This window comes from Nansenia antarctica, assembly GCF_963989245.1.
Source record: "Nansenia antarctica genome assembly, chromosome: 9".
NCBI classification, from domain to species: domain Eukaryota; kingdom Metazoa; phylum Chordata; class Actinopteri; order Argentiniformes; family Microstomatidae; genus Nansenia; species Nansenia antarctica.
In genome coordinates, this window is record NC_137679.1 from 6273183 (window position 1) to 6300647 (window position 27465).

The window sequence follows — 27465 nt, forward strand, 5'->3', positions numbered from 1 at the left end:
TGTTCAGAGATGCAATGAACAACGGAATTTAAGTTGTGTTTATTTGTCATTACATTGAATACAATTCAACGAAATACCGGAGGCAGAGCAGCTCTATAATAAAAAATGTAACAAGAATAATACATAAACTGACAATAATAAAAGAGTAGAAATAATCAGAACATACAGGATTATTACAGCAGCAGTCATCCTCCCTCCTGAAGACCTCTGTCTAGTTCTTCTACTCTTAATAATAAAGAAATAACTTCTAGCATTATGACTGTCAACGGCACCTGCTCATAACAGATTTTTCCTTATGATCACAGAGATGATTCACTTACTTTAGACAGATGTGCTTGTAAGTCTCTTAAAGTGACTTACAACAAGTACATTTGTCCAAGTAAGTGAATCATATATCAGTTAATATACATAATATGTACATTCGTGTGTGTACTTTACTAGTGCTCCTTTACATTTTAGACGGTAATATGTATATTAATGATATATTAATGTTAAAATGATTAACTTTAATATACATATTAAACTCTAAAACGTAAAGGAGAGCTAGTGTACAGAGTACCGTAACATATAGAAGATATTCTGAAACCTGTTGGTCTGGGACCAGAAGCTTCAGTGCTGTCTGCCAGATGGAAGCAGAGAGAACAGGACCATCTTCCCCTTCCTGGCCTTCCTCTTACATCTCTCAGACTAGACGGCTGGGATGGACTGGGCCCTGGACACCACTCTGCAGGGTTGTACAGTCATGTGCGTTGCAGCTGACATACCAGGTGGAGATGCAGACAGACGGGACGGTCCACCATCAGCTCCTTGGTTTTGCTGAAGGACGTTCAGACAGATTATTATCCTGTCACCAGTCTGCCAGGACGTTTAAAGTTTAAACTCCTCCTCGTAGGCCCCCGCCTCGTCACTGTTGGCTGCTGATGACATCAACCACGGTCGGTGGTGTCCTCAGCAGACTTGATAATGGTCTTGGAGCTGTGTGTGGCCACACAGCCGTGGGTGAACCTTCTAGAACCTTCACACACACTTCTAGAACCTTCTTCTATAGCATTATGACTGCCAGTGGCCCCTGGTCCACAGGACCATCTTCCCCTTCCTGGCCTTCCTCTTACATCTCTCAGACTAGACGGCTGGGATGGACTGGGCCCTGGACACCACTCTGCAGGGTTGTACAGTCATGTGCGTTGCAGCTGCCATACCAGGTGGAGATGCAGACAGACGGGACGGTCCACCATCAGCTCCTTGGTTTTGCTGAAGGACGTTCAGACAGATTATTATCCTGTCACCAGTCTGCCAGGACGTTTAAAGTTTAAACTCCTCCTCGTAGGCCCCCGCCTCGTCACTGTTGGCTGCTGATGACATCAACCACGGTCGGTGGTGTCCTCAGCAGACTTGATAATGGTCTTGGAGCTGTGTGTGGCCACACAGCCGTGGGTGAACCTTCTAGAACCTTCACACACACTTCTAGAACCTTCTTCTATAGCATTATGACTGCCAGTGGCCCCTGGTCCTAAAAAATACTGTAGATTACTTTTTCTTACAATGAATGAATGAATGAATGGTCTTTATTGTCATTGCTATAGTACAGGTACCAAACAACGAAATTTAGGAGGGGTGGCTCCCCTGGTGTTAGGAAAGAAAAAAAAACACAAGAAGGGAAGGAGCTGGTTTACATAAATAAAGGCTATGTACACTATCCACTATACTATACTGTACAATGACTGATAGTATAGACGAGTCACTTACTCAGACAAACGTATTTGTTGTCAGTCGCTTTGGATAAAGGCGTCTGCTGAACGCAAAACATGTAAATGTAAATGTAGGCAATAAACAGCATTCTCACGTAGGTGCCCTTCTTGTCCAGGTGAGAGAGCAGTGTGTATGTATGTACACTATCCTTCAAAGAAAGAAACAATCTGAACTAAGCGAACGCCCAGTAGTGATGTCATCAGAAAACGCCCAGTGATGATGTCATCAGAAAACGACAATGTTTGTGTGATTGTCGCTCAATGATCTCAGCAGCGTTTTCATTCTATATTATCAATGATTGATTAGATTCTCCTTATACAACCTATGCAGTTCGATACTCCCAGAGGTTGAATATATGAAGCATCGCATTGCAGGTAAGAAGAACGAATATATTAGCTAGAATAACTTTAACTGGGCAGAGGCAAGTTCATATAGCAGATCGTCAGATTGCATCTTCGTGTGTATCAGTACGGCCCTGTTAGCCCTGTTGAAGTAGCTTATTTAAGGTCTATATGGCGGTGTTGAAGTAGCTTATTTAAGGTCTATATGGAGGTGTTGAAGTAGCTTATTTAAGGTCTATAAGGTCTTGCACTTGAACAGTAGGAAGGTTGATGCAGGCTCACTAGTCAGCTATAGCTTCATGTTGGCATGGCCATTTTATATTAAAACACCTGCTAGCATGCTAATTTCACACGTAATTATAACTGCTAATGTTGCGGAGTTGGCTAGTTAACCCACATCACATCAGCCAAAGTAGTGATGCATATAATTCCATAACTGGATGCTACGTTGTTTCCAATCATAGCTAGCTGGCTTACTTACTTAGCTAGCTTACTTACTTATCAAATGTAGCTTTTATGTTTATACATCAGGCGGTCACTAGCCCGAGACCCCTGGACCCCACATACGTACAGTGGTTAGGTCCGCTCAGCCCAATTTATACTTCTGCGTAACATCTACACCGTAGGCCCGGAGCCTCATACCCTTTTATACAGACGATTCATAAACTAATGCCACCTGTGTGCCACCTACCCAGCCAGGGCATGCAGTCGGGGGGTCCAAGTGCAATGCATATGAAGCATTTACATTTAAATGTTTGTAGTTAGCAGTGTTTCCCCTAGGTTTGCTGCCTTGGGAGGGTGGCATGGATCCTCCACCCCCCCCCCCCCCCGTTGTGAAATGTTAATTTCTCCTCACCCCCGCTCGCCCCCCCCCCCCCCCCCTGTTGTGAAATGTTAATTTCTCCCCCCCCCCCCCCACACAATTAGTGTAACAGATTAGTAACAGAACAAGTTATCTCTGTAATATCATAATATCAATTATGTGACTAGAACAAATATGATAATTTATAGACTTTATTGTTGAGCCACAAAGCCATCACTTATTTTGTATTAATTGTTTTACTGTTTTGACACTATAACAATCTTGACTTCACTATCTGTCCACTTTCTCACCTGGTTCTTCCTGCTCTTGCTCACTCACTCTCTCTCTCTCTCTCTCTCTCTCTCTCTCTCTCTCTCTCTCTCTCTCTCTCTCTCTCTCTCTCTGTGTGTCATCTCCATCCTCCTCTCTCCCTCTTTGCACTGACAATCACACACAAACATATGTGACAGGGTCTGGTTAAAAAGTCTGCAAGTCTGGCAAGTTGGCAACATCATTTTCCAGTTTTTTTACTACCTTTCATTATCTACCTGTCATCTGTCAGTGATGACATGCATTGCTGACATGTTTAAATAGCAAAAATGTTTTGCTAATTCAAGATTCATGTTTTTTTATTGCCATGTATGTCAAACGTTTATTACATCCTATTACAAGTAATGAAGGGGGGTGCTGAGGGTGCTGCACCAGAACCATCGGTTCTCAAGGCTACTTGTGGTCTTGACTACCTGTCCACTTTCTCACCTGGTTCTTGCTGTCTCTCTTTGGTGTGCTGACTCCATCCTGCTCTCTCTCCTCCTCCTTTCCCTCTCTATCCTCCTCTCTCCCTCTTTTGCTGTCCACCGAAAGGCAAACATAACAACCAGAATATGTATAATCTAATAAGAGGTATAAATTGATCCATATTGTATATTGGGTTGCTGTGGGCAATGCAGTCAGATAATGTCATTTTGACTTGACTCTCTCACCTGAAAAACAATTGTATGTCCATCTATGGAAAAACAGACATTTCCAATGAGTGAGGGTTTGTTCCAATGCTTCAATCCACTTTTTTATTGTATTTTATTACCATAAAGCCCAATTCTAGCAGAATAAGACATATTGTACTATTACTACTACCATCTATTATTACTAATCACCTCTGAGCTAGCTAGCTTGCTAGTTCGTTAACACTATTCACACAATGGAACTAGACACTTTCTAGTCACCATGGAACTACAATCAGACACTTTCTAGTTAAGTCACAATAATAACGAACAATTTGAACCAATGTTTTCTGTCAGAAATTATATTTGCTACGGTTACTTACTTTGCTTACTTTCATCTGCTGACTTCTTACTTCATCTGTCTGTCTCTCTCTCTCTGTCTCTCTCTGTCTCTCTCTGTCTCTCTCTCTCTCTCTCTCTCTGTCTCTCTCTCTGTCTCTCTCTCTCTCTCTCTGTCTCTCTCTCTCTCTCTCTCTGTCTCTCTCTGTCTCTCTCTCTCACACACACACTCTCTCTCTCTGTCTCTCTGTCTCTCTCTCTCTCTCTCTCTGTCTCTCTCTCTCTCACACACACACTCTCTCTCTCTCAATTCAATTTCAATTTCAAAGGGCTTTATTGGCATGGGAAACTACATTTACATTGCCAAAGCATGTGAAGTGTGAAGATAAAAAAAAACTAAAACAAAAAGAATGTAATGTACATACTAGAATAAATAATTAGATTACATACTAGATTACAAATAAATAGATTACAAATAGATTACATAAATGAAAACTTATTTCAATTCTTATGGTGGTTTTAGCCCATTTGATTGCCTTTTTCTATCACAGCAGCTAACAAATCTTGCTGCTGTGTTTGCACATTGCTGTACCTCACCCAGCAGATATGGTAGCCTTTCGACATTGGTCAAGTCCTCAAAGTCTCCCTGGATGTTGGTGATCAGTGGGAAGTATGTGTCCCTGATGTCCTTGTACAGCTGGCAGGTAGTTAAGAAGCGCAGCTCTGTTTCCACCTGGTTTTGTGTGCAGTGGTAGCACAGTCTGTCTGGTCTGGGGAGCCAGGTCTGCCTATGGCGGCCTTTCTCGATGGCCAGGTTGTGTTCACTGAGTCTGTACATAGTCAAAGATTTCCTTAGCTTTGGGTCTGTCACAGTACTCAGCTATTCTGCCACTGTGTATTTTCTGTTTAGGACCAAATAGCATTCCAATTTGCTCTGGTTTTTGGTTGATTCTTGCCAATGTGTCAGGTAGTTTTCTTTTTGTTTTCTTATAATTTGGTTTAGTCTAATAGGTGGCTCTGCTTGTGACTGTGAGAGTCCCAGAACTAGCTGGCTGAGGGGGCATCTCCCTAGAGTCTCTCTGTGGGTAAGGGCTTTGTTGTGGAGCGTGTCAGGGTGACTTTCTTTTAGGTGGTTGTAAAATGTAAACGCTCTCTTTTGAATTTTTATAATTAGTGGGTATCGTCCTAATTCTGCTCTGCATGCGTTATTTGGTGTTTTACGTTGGATACGAAGAATGGATTTGCAGAACTCTGCATGCAGAGTCTCAATTTGGTGTTTGTCCCATTTTGCAAAATCTTGGTTGGCAGGTGGACCCCAGACCTCGCAACCAAAGAGTGAAATGGGTTCTATAACGGAGTCCAATAATTTGAGCCAGATTTGAATAGGGATGTCTAACTTGATGTTCCTTTTGATGGCGTAAAAAGCCCTCCTTGCCTTATCTCTCTCTCTCACACACACACTCGCGCGCTAAACAATTATTCTCCAAGCGAAGCGCGAGACTACTTGCGGACCAACGAGGTGCGTGTATGTAGGCTACTGGACCGGAGTGTGTAACATCATGACTGTAATTGGGCTAGAATGATTTCAGAAAATAATAATTATTTGGCAGCAACACGCACAGAGGAGAAACATATTAAATGAGGGTGCACATAAATTAGGCAAATGACACAGAATAAACATATTTCGACCACATAATAAACATATTTCGGCCATATACAACTGGGAGAAAAATGTGACAGGTTTTGATTAAAAGGTCCCCATCTCGGCCATTGTGAAACCTCGCAATCGAGCCAAACAAGTCTTGTTGTGAAAAAATGTGTTTTACGGTTTTTGGCATAGGACGACAAACGAAGCGATGAAGAACCCACTCGATATCATATTCAACAGTTTTACATTCACTAAATACCTACATTTAGTTAGCAAAGTCGGGTGGGGGGTATTAGTGTGACAGTGTGTGTAGCCACGCCCACCCCAGCTGTATGTCAAGGAGCCACCTGTGTTTGTTGACAAGTTTACGTTTAAGTTTAAGTTTAAGATGTAGGCTCAAGCTCTCGCTAATGCTATCAACAGAATTTCATAAGCAGGCAGAAATATCGACAGTGGGCAATTAATGAACTCCTTCATATTGGACTATACATAATGGGAACTCCGAACGGGAACTCCAAACTCCGAATCTGACGATGACAGATGACAACGGAATTTCAGACATTGATCTCCACTTCACTTTCATGGGACAGTCGTCTACAGACAGACCTTCTGCTGTGTTCTTGGGTAAGTTTTAGTGAGTTACATGTGTTGTATACTATTTTGTGTTGTTTACTTAGGATAGCCAAACAGTTATTTGTTGTTTTGTGAGTAAGGTAGATAGCCCCGTTGTTAGCATCAGTTATCAGACCACTGAAACTACTCACCACAATTATGCCACCCCTCTACAAAACTAATGAGATGGTGGGAGGAAGAAATACGTTGTCAAAGATAAAACATAATGAATAAATACATTTGTTGCAGACCTACTAAACATGCAACATACTGTACAGTATGTTTCATTCACCATTTTAGTGTGCGTGTGTGTGTGTGTGTACCAGCTAGCCAAACAAGTGTTAGCTTGTTAGCTAGCTAGCTAGCTTTGTTAGAGATGTAATAGATTATAGAAAAAGTAAATGCTTTTGTAATGAACGGTAATCAGGGTTTTTCCTGCATAAAGAATTTTGAGGCGGCCGCCTCCGTCATATTTTAGCCGCCTCCAGCTCTCGACAAAACTCTGACAGTCGTATTTTCTAGGGTGGATTTCTGTCATTTCTAACTGCAATTATGGCACTGCGCCGACGTGGTGGCGGGGGCACTGTTCCGCAAATAAGTTAGCTTTCGTTTTTGCTAGCGAAAAAGCTGATAGTTGATATTGACTGCTCAAGGAGAATACATATTTGAAAGTACAGAATGCCTGAGAGCCTTATATTGCATTATATTACATCATATTTTGATTGGTCATCTGGTGCCTGAATATTGTGTTTTCCTTTACATAAATAATGACATTTCCACCACAAGTTGATGCAGAAAGGTCACAAATTGGTGCATATCAATTCACCGGAATGCAAGAAATTAAGTGTTTGATGCTCGTTTAAGGACCCCCAGACAGCCCCGCTTCATGGGTCCCCCCCGATGTCAAACACCACTGGTACCACCTCCGCCTCATTTTGAGCCAGGAAAAACCCTGGTAATGTTATGTGGAATCAAAAAGAATGATTAATTCATTGATATGTAGATTTGCTGTAGAATAATACTGTGAATTGAAATGATTTCACTAGCCTACTTCAGTACAAGTACAGTACACTGAGTCTATGGAAAACCTACACTAGAGAAGTGTCCACACCTCTGACCTGAAATTTGTGTTACAGAATGAGGAGGTGAGAGGTTCTGAGAGATGACACCTTGATGAGAGTCACCAGCACTTCAGGTATTTGTCATTGTCATTGAATAAGCAATTCTATTTTATGAAGATAGTAGTAGGCTATTTCGTAAAAGTGGTGTTGGTAACAGTGGGCATCATTTGAAATGTACTGTCTTCTTTTTTTATTACAGCTTTGATGCCCAGATGGGATGGGAAGGAACTACGCCGAAGTCCCACTAGATGCTTTATGGACTATAATGATAAATGCATGCACACGGACAACATTATTATTTTTTACCATTGTTAAAATTATTAATTATTGTATTGCTCAATTGTATCTTGCCTAATTTTTTCCATTGTCATGAATTTTACTCTCTTGTACTTGTAATGGGACGTAATAAACTTTTGGCACACATGGCAATAAAATGATGATGAATCATGAATCTTGAATTATTATTATTATTATTATTATTTAGCTATTTAAACGTGTCAGCCCTGTAATTTTGCTTCCTGAGGGTTAGCTGACAACCCCACTGACAGATGACAGGTAGGTAATGACAGGTAGTGTAATGGGGGAGTGGTTGTCTTGAGGGTGTGGTTGTCTTGAGGGAGTGATTAGGGTGGAGTTAACCAGCTATTGTTCCCACCCATTACCTCTGTGAAAAACGTCTCTGAAGAAGTTTGAGGCTAGATATCTCAGTACGGTGGTTCAGGGGGTATCACCATTAAACTATCCATGACTTCTTCAACTTGTTTCAGATTTCAATGTATGACACATCATTTTAAAGCTTACAATCTACCCTTTCATAATCCGAAAAAAACAGAAAAAAGATTTTGCCCTAGTTGAGGACTTTTTAACCATGCCCTGTCACAAATATTATTATATAAAAAAAAAAGGAACCAAATTGACATTGAACATTTTTCTTGCGGGGGCGGGAGGTCCCGTTGGGGGGGCGGCCCAAGGCAATGGTAGGGGAAACACTGAGTTAGTGAATCATCTATCCATCAGTCATAGCAAGAAAAAGTAGCCTAATCTATGTAATCTAAGTTAGAATGCTAGAAGAAGGATTTATTTATTTATTTATTTTATTATTATTTACAGTAGAGAAACTGTACAGGGAGGTAGAGGGGATGTAGAGATCTCAGTTAAGGTGTAGCCTTAGTCTACGGCGGAAGATAGGGAGTGACTCTGCAGTCCTGACAGAAGTGGGCAGCTCGTTCCACCAGCAGGGTGCCATCACAGTGAAAAGCCGTGACCGGGTAGCGCGACTGCTACTGAATAAACACCGCCTTCACCTGCTCAGTCTCCCATATTGGGTCTGATTATCTACCCGCTGTCAGAATGGTGCACTTGTTCATGAACCCCCTGTGCATTCAAAAGCATTGGATTGGTGCAAGCATGAGACTCCACCATGTTGCTTAGACCAGTCTATTCCATTTAAGTCCATGAGGGGGAGTGTAGAGTGCACCATTCAGCCAGAGGGGTAGAGAATCAGGATGCAGACCAGCCAATGTGAAAGACGCTTTACAATAACAATTCATAGTAGTGCATCTGTCCTATCTGTTGTTAGGTGTTTGTTAATCTGAATGGTTGTGAAATTAACTCTCCACTATGTGTGGCTCTTCCTTTGTTTACATTACACAGATCCATCTCCTCACAGCCCAGCTACCATGTCTGAAGCCAAGTCCACAGAGTCCCTGGGTTCACAGCAGGGTCCAGAGATGGTGGCAGTGAAGTTGGAGGACTGCAGTCAAACACTGGAACATAATGTGGTAGTGAAAGAGGAAGAAGAAGAAATTATGGTGAAAGAAGAGGAGGAAGGAAGAGAGGAAGTGTATGAAAAAACAATGGTGGTGGTGAAAGAAGAAATGGAAGAAGAGGAAGTGGAAGAGAAAGATGTGATGGTGAAAGAAGAGGAGGGAGGAGAGGTTTTACCGGAGACAGATAGTGAGTTGGATGGTAAGTTCATGAATATTATAATTGTATTTATTGTACATTATTGCTCTATGGTGTTAATTGTGTATTAGGGATGGGTCCTTATTTATTATTACCTTCACCTACTTGTTCAGAGGTTATCTGGATCAGGTTCATGTAGCTCAGGGGTGCCCAATACGTCGATCGCGATCGACCGGTCGATCGCAAAGGTAGTATGGGTAGATCGCATGGCATTGAACAACAACAAAAAAAAAGTTCGCCTATCATCCATCCTCACTATGGCTTTTGCCACTTGATTGACGTACAGGTAAGCCAGTCTGCGATCTGATCTTTTCACCTAACACACGGTTCACCACGCATGCGCAGTCAACAGCGCCAACTACAAAATACTAAATACCGGCGAGACTAATTAACTAGTTAGCCTTCCAATTTCTACTATTTACTACTAAAGAAAGGGTATACAAATGAGTGGGGAAGCTGGACCAAGTAAGAAACCAATAACGTACAACTTCCATCCAGAATGGGAGGAGGACTTTTACACGATGTGATATTGGAAGTGCGTCTGTCTGATCTGCAGATCTACGATGGCTGTTAGAAGGGAAATGTGGCAAAAGAGCGAAAACGTACGGCTGTAACGATAGCTTCTTATCGCGTCAGTCACGTTCTTGTTAAACACAAGAAGTCATTCAAAGACGGCGAAATTGTGAAAAAAGCGTTTCTCGAGGCTGCAGATTGCCTTTTCGATGACAGATCCACAGTGGCTGATGACACCTTGCAGCCTGCCTACACCTTGCAACCAGCTCCTACAGCCCTGACTACTAGAAACTAGCTGCCTCCTCCCAGTGCCAGGTCTCCCACTAAGGTAGAGAAATGCATTTATTTCCTCCTTTCAAACTAGGGAACTACCTGTTTTGTATCTGGTTTACTTTTCTGTTTGTTGGATCAGTAGTTGGCTATGGTACTGCAGACTGGCTGTCAGTGTGTGAGTGAGAGACATTGAGGTGTGTGTGTGTGTGTGTGTGTGTGTGTGTGTGTGTGTGTGTGTGTGTGTGTAAGAGAGAGAGAGAGAGAGAGAGAGAGAGAGAGAGGGGGGGGGGGGGAGAGAGAGAGGGAGGGTTTGTGCTATGGCTCCCTATGCAGACTGGCAAATGTGTGTGTGTGTGTGTGTGTGTGTGTGTGTGTGTTTGTGTGTGTTAGGGATGGACGGTTTCCAATTATTGAAACCGAAAAACCGTCAAAGACTAAAACCGCGGTTTTCCGGTTAACCGAAAAGGTAAAAAAAAAAAAAAGACAGAAAGAGCGCCAATTTCAAATAATTGAGCCCTACTGCTACAATACACATGTCGAACACCATTAAAACACCGTAAGCACAGTCGCAACACATTTAGGCTGCTTAGTTTCACAAATATAAGTGGAAAGGCAGACTTTTGTAAGCTACACCATACATGAAAACACATGAACACTTAACACACCAGCTCCGCTGATCCAGGGTGCACGCCTGCACGGAAGATCATCTCTTGGAACAGCGTCTTCATTGAATGAACTGCTTTCTCAATATCTTGGTTCTTAGACAAAGTTTCAGCTGCTGCTCAATGTATTTAAATATTTGAATACTGCTCAATAATCACTGAAATATTAGACTTAGAATTATGCAGTGAACATACTTAAAGCTTTTCATAAAAACCACATGCCGCGAGACTGACTCGTCCTGAACTGTCGTAAGTCAATCAACAAAGAATGCCCCATCAAAATAAAAGTGCCCATGGTAGAGCTGTCAAAATAGAGCTTTCAAAATAAATGTACTAATACAGATAGAGATAAATACAGAACTACCTTTGCGCCACTAAGTGACCGCGTATCTTCTGAGACATGCGTTCTGTCATCACTTTCAGTAGCGCCTTCACACACAGTGGCGCTGTGCACAAACACTCTTGATCCGTATAGCTCTTGTTTTATTATATTGTGGTTTAGTAAATACTGCACTTGGAGTTACATTCAATGCATGATTTGTGCTATAGAACATAAATAAAGTTTGATTGATTGATATCAAATCACATTTTATTTCTATAGCGCATTTCTCACAAAAGTGACCCAATGCGCTTTACAGAGAGCAGCGAAAATTATCTTATTAAATGTAAGCGAGTAATTGTAAAAAACCTTTCCTATCTACCAATAACTGAAGGCAACTATCTTTCCCATAGAGTGATTCGTTACTTAAATATAATCCCAATTAGATATTAATCCTCAGTTATTCTTCACAACTGACCAAACCTCTCACTCATTGCGCGGCAGATTCAGACTGTATCATTGTTATTTTCACACATGACAAACATGTGACATGTTCCAGTTTTATTCTTTGAACAACATAGAATATACAATAGAATAGAAAACGTAAACAAAAACATCTATAAATATAAATACAAACGAGTGCAAATTGAGTGCAAGCAGGTAAAACAATTGTGCAAAGATATCACTGATCACATTCATTCTAATTCTAATTCACAGCCTATGGCTAATAACTAAATAACAAAAACTGGCAGTAACAAAAAATGAGCATAAAAGCTATTAAAGGCTATTAAATAGTCCGTTAATCGAGGTTCTTCGCAAGAAACACGAGCATGTTCACCTTTTCAGGATTCAGCTGCGCTCGGAACGGACTTACAATTTTGCCTGCTGCGCTGAACACCCGCTCTGAAGGTGAACTTGTGGCACACACGCACAAATATTTTCGGGCCACCCGCGACATCAGTGGAAAACGGCGGGCTCCATGTGATTGCCACCACAGAAGAGGGTCTTCGTCCCCGTCAACCACAGGCTCGCGACAATAGGCAGTCATCTCTGCTTCTGCTCGCTCCTCTGTGGTGACGTGGGGAGACTGGGGACCTGCCGCAGCCCGAACTTTCTTTTGCAGCAGACTGCCCAAAGTCTTCTTCTTTTTCGGGGGTACAGGCTGCGCATCTCTCTCGCCACTGAACCGGCTGCTGCACCTCCTTGCCTCTCCAGTCTCACCATCTCAGTCTCTAACGCGGACTTTGTCTCACCCAGAGCAGTGTCATCCCTCTCGTATCCTCCACGGTACCGAGCGTCAAGGAAGGTGCATTTGCGCATCAGCTCGCGCACCGCATCACCTTCATACCTGGCCTGAAGCTTAATAAGAATTCCAGCCTTTATGGACTTTGTCAACTGGACATCCTCATCTGACACAGCCAACACATCGTCCCTGCAGAGCTGGAGCATGGGTAGGAGAGAGGAACTGGTGACATAGTTCTCTCCAGACAAAATGTCAGTAAAATTACTGACTGGCTTGAGAGCAGCCTGCACAGCCTGCAGGACATCAGTGTCCTGCCATGAAAGTTGGAGGTGGCACCTTCTGTCATCAGACAAGACGTGCCTGATCGCCTGTGCTTGCTCCAGGATGCGCTCAACCATTGCGAGTTTAGAACCCCAGCGAGTAGCGCAATCCTGTCGATTAAAAAAACATTTTAAAATTAATTCATTACTTAATTAATTACAATGATTTAAGAAGTAGGCAATAATGAACAACAAACATCATGCACTGTATTAACCTGTAAGATTATTTATTAGTCATTCTGCACCACATTAGGCCTGTAATAAATTGGTGTATGCTGGCTTACCGTTATGAGACTATGCTCTGGGAGTCCTAATTCCAGCTGTTTTTTGTGCAGCTCTTTCTTACGGTGCCAGCTGTGTGAAAATGCCCCGTTGATTTCCCGGCAGAGTCCAAGGGCACGGTCTGTCGTCCGTCTTTGGTCCTGCACTGCGTTTGTCACAGCCAGGTTAAGGTTGTGGCCGAAACAGTTAAGCCACGGCCAATGCAGGGACCTGATTGCGGCAGCAATGTTGGCAGCATTGTCCGTGGTTATTGCCGAGAGTTTGTTCTCGTCCAGTTGCCATTCCCGAAGTGCGTCTCCGAGCGCGTCAGCAAGATTGACCGCTGTGTGGCTCTCGGGAAAGTACGTGGTCTGAAGGCATTTCGACTCCAGTTTCCACTCGGGTGTAATTGTATGATACGTCAACGACATATATGGTGTCATGTTGACTGACGACCACATATCTGTCGTCAATGAATAACTGTCTGCCCCCGACAGCAGCACGTGAACCTCCTGCTTAACTTTATTATAAAGCTCCGGAATTGCAGTTTTAGAAAAATATTTCCGTCCAGGCAGCTCGTACTGGGGGTCCAGAGTTTGTATCATGGCCTTAAACGATGTCTTATCCACCGTCTGAAAAGAGACCATTTCTTTAGCCAAATACCTGGTCACAGCAACAGTGCAGGTTTTCCATCGCATACTGTCCTTTTTATATTTGCCTTTCCCAGCGAACGCACCCATTATTGTTGGCTGTACCAGTGAAGTGGTAGGTCGCGTGGATGGGCCTGCTTGAGCAGCGTCGGCCTGTGAACAGTGCGAGACCATCCTTGCAGCAATAAGCGGGTGATTTGTTTTTAGATGGCGACGTAAATTCGAAGTATTGCCATCTTTGGCTACCACCTTATTCATGCAGTGTCGACACACTGCCTCGTCCACGTTTGCTGGCTCACCTGTGGTTATTTGGTACGAAACCAAAACGTGTTTTTCTTGAACACCAACTCGTTCACGCTAGCCATTGTTTTTTTTCTCCTCACTCTCTGCTCTGAAGAGAAGCTGTCACGTGACCCGTCTTTTTAGACATGTCATTTATTTGACAAGTTATAACAAAGTTATAGTGTTTACAAAATCACTTTTATAGCATCTTCATAATAAGTGACCGCGTATCTTCTGAGACATGCGTTCTGTCATCACTTTCAGTAGCGCCTTCACACACAGTGGCGCTGTGCACAAAGTACACTCTTGATCCGTATAGCTCTTGTTTTATTATATTGTGGTTTAGTAAATACTGCACTTGGAGTTACATTCAATGCATGATTTGTGCTATAGAACATAGTTTGATTGATTGATATCAAATCAAATCACATTTTATTTCTATAGCGCATTTCTCACAAAAGTGACCCAATGCGCTTAACAGAGAGCAGCGAAAATGATCTTATTAAATGTAAGCGAGTAATTGTAAAAAACCTTTCCTATCTACCAATAACTGAAGGCAACTATCTTTCCCATAGAGTGATTCGTTACCCTTAAATATAATCCCAATTAGATATTAATCCTCAGTTATTCTTCACAACTGACCAAACCTCTCACTCATTGTGCGGCAGATTCAGACTGTATCATTTTTATTTTCACACACGACAAACATGTGACATGTTCCAGTTTTATTCTTATTCTATTTTATTCATCTAAAAAAAAAAAAAAAAAAAATCCGGTTTCAGACGGTTTTGATAAAAAAACGTTTCTAATTTTAGAAACCCCGGTTTTCGGTTTAACCGAAAAACCGTCCATCCCTAGTGTGTGTGTGAATGTGTGTGTGTGTCTGTGTGTGAGTGAGAATAGCAAAGAGGGAGGGTTTGTGATGGTCTTCTCCTGTGTGGCTGTGTGACAGAGAGAGAGAGTGTATTGTGAGTTTACTATGCAGGCTGGGAAGTGTGTGTGTGTGTGTGTGTGTGTGTGTGTGTGTGTGTGTGTGTGTGTGTGTGTAGTACGTGCGTGCGTGTACGTTTGCGATGTTGAAACTAGACTGGTAGATCTTGGCAGACTGGCTACTTGAAAAGTAGATCTTGGTTCAAAAAAGTGTGGGCTAAATGGGGTTAAATCAGGTTTTTTGGACATAACAAAGGATCGATTCTTGGTCAGGTTATTTTTTTGTCTATTGATCAGAAGCTTCTAAAGCCTTTTTTTTTTACAAGCTGTTTAAAAGCACAGTCAACTTAGTGTACCGTATTTTCCGCACTATAAGGCGCACCGGATTATAAGGCGCACCTTCAATGAATGGCCTATTTTAGAACTGTTTTCATATACAGGGCGCACCGGATTATAAGGCGCATAGAATAGAATATAGAATACTGCAGTCAAACGTTTGACTGGGGTTGCGTTACGCCCAAGCTCCACCTACTGCGTTGCGTCACCTCTCCATCGGTGTTGTGTCAACTTCCCGTTGTCCATGCTCCACCTGAGCGTTGTCACCGTCAACGTTCTACCTGCTCCACTGTCAAAAATATATATTTTTCCACCTCAAGTATCAGCCGTTCGTCATCCATTTTTGCAACAAGCGTCAAGGACCTGCGGTGATTCACAGCTGACTCGCGTGAATAGCAATTCGCAATAGCTGCGACCACGAGATATAGAGTAGTTAGCTACAAGCATTTTCAATCTGCTATTATCTCTATTAGTGGATTAACCGCTGTGGTGATTTAACAGCTGATAAAAATACATCAAGTAGACTACAAACAGAGCAAAACAATAAAACAACACCAGAAAACAACCAATAGGCTATACAATTATAACCAACAACCAATATGTGACAGCTCCTGGTGAAATGTGCAACGTAATTTTTCAGTTTTTACACATGCTTAAACTACAGATTGTAAGCTTTCAAATGATGTGTCATACATTCAAATCAGAGAAAGATTGAACACGACAGGTGTATTTGAATGTTGGTTCACCTCAAACACTGAATGGGAGAAAAGTGACTCTGAACACAGCCCCAGCTATGAACGCAGCCACAGCTACGAACGCTGCTAACAAAACACATCGCTACGAAGGTCTAAACTGTATTTTAATAACATGACAACATACTGGGAGAACATCGACATGCTAAAAACACATAACTACACATAACTAGATGAACACACAGTTCTTGCTTTTGAACACGAGCTAAAACGAAAGTATGTTTACAAGTCAACCCTCCCTTACCGGTAGCCTCCGGCAAACGAGAATAATGAATCCAATACACAAATTATAAGTGTTTAGTGATCGTTAAACTGTTGTTTATTATATCGAGTGGGTACTTTAAAACTTCAAGTTGAAAGCACCAAGAAGGACCGCCTCGAAATTCATCGATGTTCATGTCCCGTGCTAGCGCTGTTGCCTTCATTCGAATAGTGACTGTAGAGACGCTTCTACTTGCTGCTCTCTGTTCAACAACCCACTGTTCGAGTTTGTCCTCTAACTGTGTCTAACTGTGGCCATCTCGCTTTGTTCCCTCGGAAACTCTGTTTAGTCTTCTTTACTTGGGGTCTTGTGGTGTGGGACTGTGAGTAAGCACATCAGTACCGGTGTTTACTGATTACCGTAATGCTGCAAGCGGTGCGGCTTTGTAGTTTACCAGTCGTACTGAAACATTTTGACAGAGCGCCTTGAGCACCGTGTACAACCAGTATGGATCAACCAATTAACCAATTGATCCATATATAAGGCGCTCCAGATTATAAGGCGCACTGTCGTTTTTTTTGAAAATTAAAGGCTTTTAAGTGCGCATTATAGTGCGGAAAATACGGTATGTACACTTATTTATAATCTGTTTGTAAATAATTGTTCGGAAACGTTACATGTGTCATGCACAAAGAATATGTCCTAACCTACTTGCCTAAACTATATTTTGTTAACATGAAATCTGTGGTTAAAATAGTTTTTATTAAAATCTGTGGAGTGTTTAAGAAATTAGTTTTAATGACTTCAACCTAAGTGTATGTGAACTTCCAACTTCAACTGTACATGCCATTGTTGTATATGTGACGGCGATTGGTGTGCGTAGCAACCACCTGCAAATGACAAAGCCTCGAAAATTAAAGTGAACGTTATTTTGTCAAGAAAATCTGTTTTTCTTTTTTTTTTCATGATACGCAACTTGAAGTTTTGAAGTACCCACTCAATATAACAAATAACAGTTTTAGGATCACTAAATACTTATCATTTGTGAATTGGATTCACTGTGTCATCTGCATGGCTTGTAAACAAACTTTAGTTTTAAGACGTGTTCAAAAGCAAGGACTGTGTGATCATCTAATTATGTGTAGTTATGTGTTTTTAGCATGTTGATGTTCTATCAGCATGTTGTGATGTTATCAACATGCAGTTAGATGTTTGTAGCGATGTACCTTCTTAGCTGCTAGCTGTTAGCAGCTGTTTTGCATGTGTTGATTCAGAGCGAGGTTCTCCCATTCTCCGTTGGAGTCAACATTTAAATACGCATATTGTCTTCACCTTTTTTTCGATTTCAATGTATGACATTTGAAAGCTTACAATCTGTCGTTTCAGAATATGTAAAAAACTGAAAATGACCTTGGCTACTGGTTATTCAAAACACATACAGTCTGCATTCATTGTCCTATAAAAAGCTTTTAAAAATTGGTACTTAATGCTGGAAAAACCAACAATGTGTTATGTATAGGGCTGTCAATGTTAACACGCGAACGCTCACGATTAATCTGGAAACCTTAATGCGGAAAAAAAATCTTAGACCAGGGGGGTCGAGAATCGGGCCGCAGCCCAGCCAATATGAAAGACGCTTTACTATAATAATCATAGTAGTGCATATTCCTTGTTAGGTGTTTGGTAATCTGAATGTTTGTGTAATTAACTCTCCACTATGTGTGGCTCTTCCTTTGTTTACATTACACAGATCCATCTCACAGCCCAGCTACCATATCTGAAGCCAAGTCCACAGAGTCCCTGGGTTCACAGCAGGGTCCAGAGATGGTGGCAGTGAAGTTGGAGGACTGTAGTGAAACACAGGAACATAATATTGTAGTAAAAGAGGAAGAAGAAGAAATGATGGTGGAAGGAAGAGAGGAAGAGGAGGAAAAAGATGTGATAATGAAAGAAGAAGAGGAAGTGGAGGAGAAAGATGTGATGGTGAAAGAAGAACTGGAGGGAGGAGAGGATTTACCGGAGACAGATAGTGAGTTGGATGGTAAGTTCATGTACTTGGTTAATATTATAATTGTATTTATTGTACATTATTGCTCTATGGTGTTAATTGTGTATTAGGGATGGGTCCTTATTTATTATTACCATTCTGAATCAGACTTCATGTAGCTGTATTGAATATTATTTAACAGAGAGAACGCAGTGTGGCCTTTTATTGTGACCAAGCTAAGGCACACCTGTGCAATAATCATCAGGCATGATAATCGCTCACCTTTCGTCGAAATTAGCCGTTTTGAATCCAAAATAGGTGACTTCCCTGAATCATATAGATCCGATGAGTTGTTTGTTTTTTTTGTTTTTTTGGGGGGGGGGGGGGGGGGGGGGGGCGGAGCGGCCCATTAGTCTGGAACGCACGTAAATGATTTGCCTCACAAATGGAGTTCAAATCTTATATACATTTACATTTTACATTTACATTTTTGGCATTTAGCAGACGCCTTATTCCAAAGCGACTTACAATCAATACATTTGAATACTAAGTATGTGAATCAGCAGTCCACCATTCGTTGCAGGAAGAGTTCTCTAGCTCGGGCCCGTGGCCACTGATAGAAGGAAAAACCTTCTCCCTATTATCGCCTTCTACTAAAACCTTTTTTGGGGGGAATATATACAGTTGCAATTAGGGATGCACGATATGCATTTTTTCCAACCGATACCGATACCGATATTTACCCGCTTCTCGTGGCCGATAACCGATACCGATACCGATATTATTATTATTTTATTTTTTCTTTCCTAGCCCCAGGGGAGCTCCCCCTCCCAAATTTCGTTGTTTGGTACCTGTACTATATCAATGACAATAAAGACCATTCAGATATAATTTCACAGTTGATAACCTGTAGTTCATGCACACCTGAAGGTAAGAAAGGCTATGTAGTGAGCAAAGATTGATGATTTAATATTCCATAGTGATCTCACCAAATCTAACTTACATCACTATTGTTAACACAACAAAGAGAACACTTCTGACTAGGGATGTCCCGATCCCACTTTTTCACTACCGATACCGATACCGATACCTGGGCTTCGGGTATCGGCGATACCGATACCGATCCGATATTTGTATAAATTTTTTGACCCCTGAATTTTTTTTTTTTTTTTTTTTCTAACACCAGGGGAGCCACCCCTCCTAAATTTCGTTGTTTGGTACCTGTACTGTAGCAATGACAATAAAGACCATTCATTCATTCATTCATTCAAATACCTCCCCAGTATATAGTCCACACCAACAACAGTTAAATTAAAGACTGCCAGCCTTTATTAAAGCAACAAAAATAGTACTCTGCAGTACTCAGTGACCACCTCTCTTAAAACGACATGGACTTTGCTTTTGTTAATTTTCCATTCGAGCAGCATCTCCTCCATGGCTGCCTTAATGGAATCCCCAGTGTGTGAGCCACGGAACTCACGGGCATGCAGCACCGCTTTCTTGAAAGTAAAATCAGAGTCTATCCAGTGTGCTGTGAGACTCAACAACGACATTGGACACACGTCTGAGCTCCAAATGTCCGTTGTGAAGCTAATAGCATCGACATTCTCCAATAGTTTGGCGAGGAACTCACACACTTCATTGTGCATTTTCGGGATGGCATTTTCGGTTATATAATGCCGACTGGGCAAAGTATAACGCGGCTCTAGGTGTTCAATTAAACTCCGAAACCCCACATTCTCTACCACCGAAAGTGGTTGGTCGTCGAGCACAATAAACCGAACCAATTTCTCCGTTATTGCTTTTGCAATTTTGCTGTCTGGGGGGAGTTTCTCTCGCATCTCGCCAATGTTATGTTCAATAACGGAGTCGAACTCAGAGCTTGTAGTCGGAGCTGGCAACTCCATTTAATCAAACACGAGTGTAACACAAAACGTAATACGGCACATGTCGTAAAGCCCAAACTGTCGTAAACACAGACGTAACACAGACGCGGATCGGGCACGCGGATCGGAGCCTTTTTTTTTTCTGGTCCGATCTCCGATCCAGCATTCAGGACCAATATCGGGTCGATATCCGATCTCAGTATCGGATCGGGACATCCCTACTTCTGACTCTTCAAATGTTCATTTATTATTTCCTCTAACAAACTAAATCTGTTATAGACAGTGCACAATGCGTTTTTTAGCCAAGATCTGGCCTCCTTTTATGAAAACAAAAAAGGCTCACGACACCTAAGAGTAATTAGATGCGTTGTGCGACCTCATCATTGTCCGAGTCTCTCCTAGGGTCATAGCTGTAACATACTGTGTGTTGTCTCACTACACCACACTAACACACTGATGTGATTCGCTTTCTGTATCCGTCGTGTCCCAACGGAGTTGCCGTAGGTCGCGGCCAGCAACCAGAAATAAACTACATGTCTACAGTAAAGTCGTGTCCGTGTCTGTCAAGAACATTACAATAGCGAGCAGCGGTAAAGCTGTCAATTCCCTTGTCATCCAGTACCGGGAAACCGATGTCAGGGCTATGTGGCACTAAGTCCGCCCAGCATGGTGTCGGTAAACCTGGAGACATGTCCGCGTTAGACTGTGATGGCAGCGGATCTTCTCCCGACAGGCTAGCCATGCGACTTAGCCGTCAGCGGAGAAGTTTCTTGGGGAACACTGCACAGTGGATACACTCATCGGTAGAGATAACAGCGGCCTGGGCGTGGATTAATCCCAGACACGCTGCGCACTTAGAGTGGGTGTCCCAGCTAACCATTTACGTCTCGGCTGTGCTAGGTCCGCTAGCCTCAACGTTAGCCATTGCTGGCTAGGGGTTGTAGGCTAGCTGCTAGCAGGCCTCGCTACTTCACCCGTTAGCTTGTCAGCTATCAAGGGAAAACAGAGGGGCCAGGGGAGGGATATTACTATCTACCCGCTACAAGATGTGTCGTTGTGTTGTAACTCGTAGACCTTTGCCCTCCTCTCCGAACTTTTGTCGAACATGTGTTGCAAATTGCAAACGCAATGTCTGCCTCAGAAACTGTGAAGAATGTCCACACCGGGGAAGGCATGTTTCGCTCGCGTCTCGTCAAAACAAACTGCGTGCCTGAGTGCGGAAACCGGAAGCAGAGCGCGGAAACCGGAAACCGGAAGCAGAAATATTTCCGGCTTCATAATATCGGTTAAATATCGGCTAAATTTTATAAAACCGATAAATACCGATAAACATTAATGTCCCATTATCGGGCCGATAAATATCGGTGCCGATAATATCGTGCATCCCTAGTTGCAATCAAAATAATTCAACCCCCATTGCACATTGGGTTTATTGGCATAATATAACGTTTCTCAGCTGTTTGCAATAAACAAAGTAGACAAGAACAGTTTAAATAGTTCAATAAAACTAATATAACTATGGTTTTTATCCAAATTTAACACAAAATGCTACTTTTAAACTGTTCTTGTCTACTTTGTTTATTGCAAACAGCTGAGAAATGTTATATTTTGCCAATAAACCTAATGTGCACTGGGGGTTGAATAATTTTGATTGCAACTGTAATTTTCCTACTACACGCATGATTTTGCAACTGCAAAAGAGGCCTTGTCCTCAGTGTGTTTTCCCCTGTATGAATGAAGGTTGAATGAAATGTTTCTAATTAGTGTTGTTCCGATACCATTTTTTGATCCCGATACCGATACCGATACCTGACCGTGCAGTACTTGCCGATACCGAGTACCGATCCGATACCACGGCGTTTAAAAAAAAATATATATATATATATATAAATCACAGAGAATGGCGTGGACCTTCAATAATAAGTAATAATACATTATTAAGTAAATATAAACGACAAGTGAAAATAAAAACACAAGAGAAAATACAACATTTTAGAGTAAGACAAGAACAAAGAAGTAGGCTAATGTTACCTTGGACTTTGGGATGTTCCAGTTAAGCAGCATACTCTCAATTGCTTCTGCAATTGCTTCACCAGTGTGGGACCCCTTGAACTCGTTTGCATGCAGCACAACGCTTTCCCGGTTGTATGATTCGGAGTCCACCCAGTGAGCAGTTAAACTAAGCAGGGACAGTGGGGAGACGTCGCTGGTCCAAATATCCGTAGTGAAGCTGATGGCCTGCACCTTTCCTAGTTTATCTGAAACATGCTCAGTCACCTTCTTATTGAGGGCAGGGACGGCCGTCTCCGTGATGTATTTGCGACCTGGTATTTTGTATTTAGGTACCGCGTGAGCCATAAAAAGGCGGAATCCCACATTGTCAACAAAGGAGAGGGGCAGGTCACAGAGCACAATCATTTCAGACATTTTCTCAGTCATCTTTCTTGCCATTTCACTCGTCGCGTCCCACTGGTCCTTTTTATGGAATGAGCTACTCAGCGTTTGTTGTTTTGGTCCATCCGTTCTCTTGCTCGCTGTCGCTGCAGTAGATGACAGAAACTCGTCGTGCTCTTTAATATGTTTTAGCTTTAAATGCTTAATTAAGTTGCTAGTATTGAAACTGGCAGCTTTAGTGCCACCCCTCGACACATTGAGACCGCAAATTGTGCATTTAGCCGTTGTACACACCGGACTATCCACCTTGAAATATCTCCAAACCGCCGACATGTTTTCCTCACTACACCTCTATAGCATGCGTGTTTGTTTTTCCGCGATAGTGAAAAGTGAAAACGAAAGCTGCCACGCCATTGGTTGAGAGCAGCTGCTCTGGGAGGAGCATGCCTGGGCATGTCTGCGCATGTCTGTGTTAGGAAGGCGGTGTCAGGTTACAGACGAGCTGAGAAAAACGTAACGTGGTATCGGGAGTTATTATTTGTTAGTACTCTCCGATACCGATACCAGCATTTTTGTGCGTATCGGTGGCCATGCCGATACTAGTATCGGTATCGGAACAACACTACTTTCTGCATGGTGATCTGTGTATGGTCTATTATGTTTGGCAATATAATATGCTATATTGAAGACATTCTTAGTGGAGGCTAGACACTCCTCTTGTGTTTTCAGAAAGTTTGACTCCAAAGTGTTTTCACCCTGTTTTTAGTTTAGTTTTCTTCTGCTAGCTTGTGGCTCTGTGAGACACTGTGTTCTTGTATCTTCTTTCTCAAAGATTTCATTTGTTTCTCCCTGGTTCTGCCATATTGGCCAATAGAGTCCACCTGGAGTCCTTATCAAACTCTACCTAGCTATGACAGATTCAGTTAATCCATTAATCAGATACCCAAAGCTAAATATATAAGCTGCAATAAATTATTTTAGAAACAATTCGAAATTCACTAGCCTAACTTAACTTAACTTATAAGTTTAACTAATCTAGCTAGCTATCCTTCCTTACCGTTGAAAGAATTCTGTAATTTTTCTCAGTTTTCCTCCTATCATGTCCATTTTATATTTTCTGTAATAGAATAAAGCTAGTTTAAAAAAAATAAAAGGACACAAAGCAGTTCGTTTTTACATTCCCCAAGGGACGAAATACATGAACAGAACACCCAAATTTAGCTTGATTACGTTGCTGAGCCTAGTAATATTATAGTGCTAGCTAGCATGCACATGGGACGGTGGGAGTTCGCCATGCTGCAGTTTGATTTAACTTACGTTAGCTCGCCACTAACGTTAGTCAGGTAGCTACCGTTAGCTAGCTAGTTCTTTCTTAATTCTTTTTATTGATTCTTTTAGACATATACGTTAGACATTACACGTTACTTATGGGGTGGTCGGGTGAGCTGGTTCATATCAGGCATAGCGGCATGTTACATGAAAAAATAAATACATGAGTATATAGATATACAGTATATATATCTAAAAGGTAGTAAATGCATAGAAAATGGAGAGCCACCTCCATCAGCCCCTATACAGCCTAGTATGCCCCTAGATGTTTCCCACCCCCAGTTCATCATTGATAAAAAGAAATAAATAAAACGTAATGGTAATACCCCTAAAAGAAAAGTAATGAAATTAACACAAACCAAAAGCATAACCCCAAACAAACAATAACATAAAATCAAAATCATAATAGGACAATAAGGGGGGGAGGGGGGGCATCTAGTCATCATCTGGTTGAATGGTGATCTTACTCAGGTGGTCGGCGAAAGGCTTCCAAGTCATGTCAAAGGTTGTATTGTACTTTCTAAGTGAAAATCTAATTTTTTCTAGTTTAATGTGGTTCAGGATCTCTTTGAGCCAGCTATTATGTGAAGGGGGGAGGGTGTGCTTCCATTTAAATAGAATAAGTCTTCTTGCCAGTAGCGTTGTAAAGGCAAGGACGCGTCTCTTTGTAAGCGAAAACATGGGTGTTGTAGGCGGTGGGATACCAATTCAAAATAGGGCTGTGAGAGGTTCAGGTTCGAGGTTCCTGTCAAAAACTGTCCCTAGTGTGTCAAATACCTGGCGCCAGAAGTCTGTCAATTTCGGGCAAGACCAAAACATGTGGGTGTGGTTAGCAGGTGATTGTTTGCATCTGTTGCAAGTGTCGCTGGTGTCTGGATATATTTTTGCCAGTTAGCTAGCTAGTTGTTTGAATGAAAACACGCTAGAGCTAGACAAAACGTTGTTTAATCGGTATATTGGACATACTCTGAGGTATACTCACTCTTTAGGGCTCCATAACCAAGATTATACTGTCAGACATCTGACAGTGACAGTCTGATGCTGGCCATGAAGCGAGGATACTGACAGCCAGCTGACAAGTCATGTGAGTGAACAAGAGAACACAAAAGACTCAGGCAGGCAAGCAGGCAACTGATGCGGTGGTCACGTGACAGTGAGGACGCGATATCATTTCAAACTTTCACGAATTAACATGTATAAAAATCTAATGTCAATAAAATTATTTGTGATTTATTTTAGTGTTGCTAAATACTGCAACAAAAATGTAGAAATAAATGAACTGGTGATGTGCGAGGGCTGAGCCCCGGCTGACCATATTTGGGAGGGTAAGTGCCGGTGTTTGACACCGGCGAGCCCCGGCCCACTTAAACCCCTGCCATTATCTACTTGTTCAGTGGTTATCTGGATCAGGTTCATGTAGCTGTATTGAAAATTATTTAACAGATGGAACGCAGTGTGTCTTAACTGATGGGGTTAAATCAGGTTTTTTGGACATAACAAAGGGTCACAAGGACCAATTCTTGGTCAAGTTTGTTTTACTATTTACATTAAGAATATTGTAAATAAATAATTGTAAATAATTAAGTAATAATAATCCTGCATTTACAGTTGAAGTTGGAGGTTTACATACACCTTAACCAAATACATTTAAACTCAGTTTTTACAATTCCTGACATTTAATCCTAACATTCTCTGTCTTCGGTCAGATCGGATCACTACTCTATTTTAAGAATGTGAAATGTCAGAATATTAGTCAAGAGAATTATTTATTTCAGCTTTTATTTATTTTTCTTCATATTCCCAGTGGATCAGTAGTTTACATACACTTAGTTAGTATTGGGTGTCATTGCCTTTGGTAGCATTGCCACATGGGTCAAATATGCTTCTCGCATTAAGTTGGTGTAATTTTCCTCCTGACAGAACTGGTGTAACTGAATCAGGTTAGTAGGCCTCCTTGCTCGCGCAAGCTTCTTCACTTCTGCCCACAAATGTTCTGTAGGATTGAGTTCAGCGTATGACGACTGTATGCTCATATAATGTTTATACTTGTGTACTATTGTTTGTAGAGATTTACGTGGTACCTTCAGGCATTTGGTTTGACAAATAGTTGAAGTTTAGAAACATACAGAGGAGCTTGTTAAAAAGCTAAGAGTTAAGATGGGCTTCTTTTAAAGGAACAGATCTTGGCATTCCCTGAACAGCACAAATCAGATCAACTGTGCCATCAACCTTCATGCCAGTGCTTGATTATGGTGATGTCATCAACAAAAATGTAGCAGCCACTACCCTTAAACCTTTGGATGACATCTACCATAGTGCCCTTTGCTTTACCATAGGTGATTGTTTTAAAATGAATCATTGCATACTTAATCAAAACGTTGTCTGGACGTTGTGAAAGTCCCGTAGATCTCGCCTTCTGCATAAACTCCCATTTACCTAACCTCATTACTGAAATTCAAGACCATAAATTGCCGAACTCTTTCTCAAAGTTGGTTAACTCTTGAGGTTACCTGGGTCTCCACCAAACTGGGTAAATCCACTTTTAGTTCTGGTGCACCTCACTGCAGGGAAAATCTACAAAAACATTCCAGTTGGTTGTTCTGGTGTCACTCAGGCAATTTAGGGTGTTGATAGAGGACCTCTTTGGTGATTGTTTCTCTTCATATATTGTGGTTTTAAGTGATGTATTGATGTCTGTATTCAAATGTATTTCTTATGTGTTGTTTTGTAATGGTATAGATACTGTGGACAGGGGGCAACTGCAAAAGAGGCCTTGTTCTCAGTGTGTTTTCCCCTGTATGAATGAAGGTTGAATGAAATGTTTCTAATCCTGTATATGTTCCTTCTCTTACAGGAGAGAGCTCCAACCCAGGCTCAGACAGTGAGTCCAGCTCCACCATGTCAGGAAACCACAAACAACCACAGGCTCACAGAGGAGAACATACTTACCCTGACCGTCAGTGTGGGAAGAGTTTAGCTTCCCCTAACACCCTAAAGAAACATCAGAGGAAACACACAGGAGAGAAGTCACACAACTGCACCCAGTGTGGCAAGAGTTTCAGTCAACTCGGAAACCTAAAGTTACATCAGAGGATACACACAGGAGAGAGGCCATACAACTGCTCCCAGTGTGGGAAGAGATTTACTCAGGCAGGATCGCTACAGACCCATCAGAGAATACACACAGGAGAGAGGCCATACCACTGCTCCCAGTGTGAGAAGAGTTTCTCTCAACTAGGAGACCTAAAGAAACATCAGAGGATACACACAGGAGAGAGACCGTACCACTGCTCCCAGTGTGGGAAGAGTTTTACTCAGGCAGGATCGCTACAGACCCATCAGAGAATACACACAGGAGAGAGACCATACCCCTGCTCCCAGTGTGGGAAGAGTTTTACTGTGGCGGGAGCGCTAAAGACCCATCAGAGATTACACACAGGAGAGAGGCCATACCACTGCTCTCTGTGTGGGGAGAGTTTCAGGCATACAGGAGCGCTAAAGACCCATGAGAGTATCCACACAGGAAGCACGCCATACCACTGCTCCCAGTGTGGCAAGAGTTTCTCTCAACTAGGAGACCTAAAGACCCATCAGAGAATACACACAGG

At 42.0% G+C, this 27465-nt stretch overlaps 1 protein-coding gene across 1 annotated transcript in view; it reads right to left on the reverse strand.

Moving 5' to 3' along the window:
* LOC308165073 (uncharacterized protein) overlaps positions 1-27465 on the reverse strand; it is a gene marked incomplete at both ends in the record, with an annotated part of 202992 nt that overhangs the window by 72301 nt on the left and 103226 nt on the right. The gene's annotated exons all lie outside the window — the stretch shown is intronic.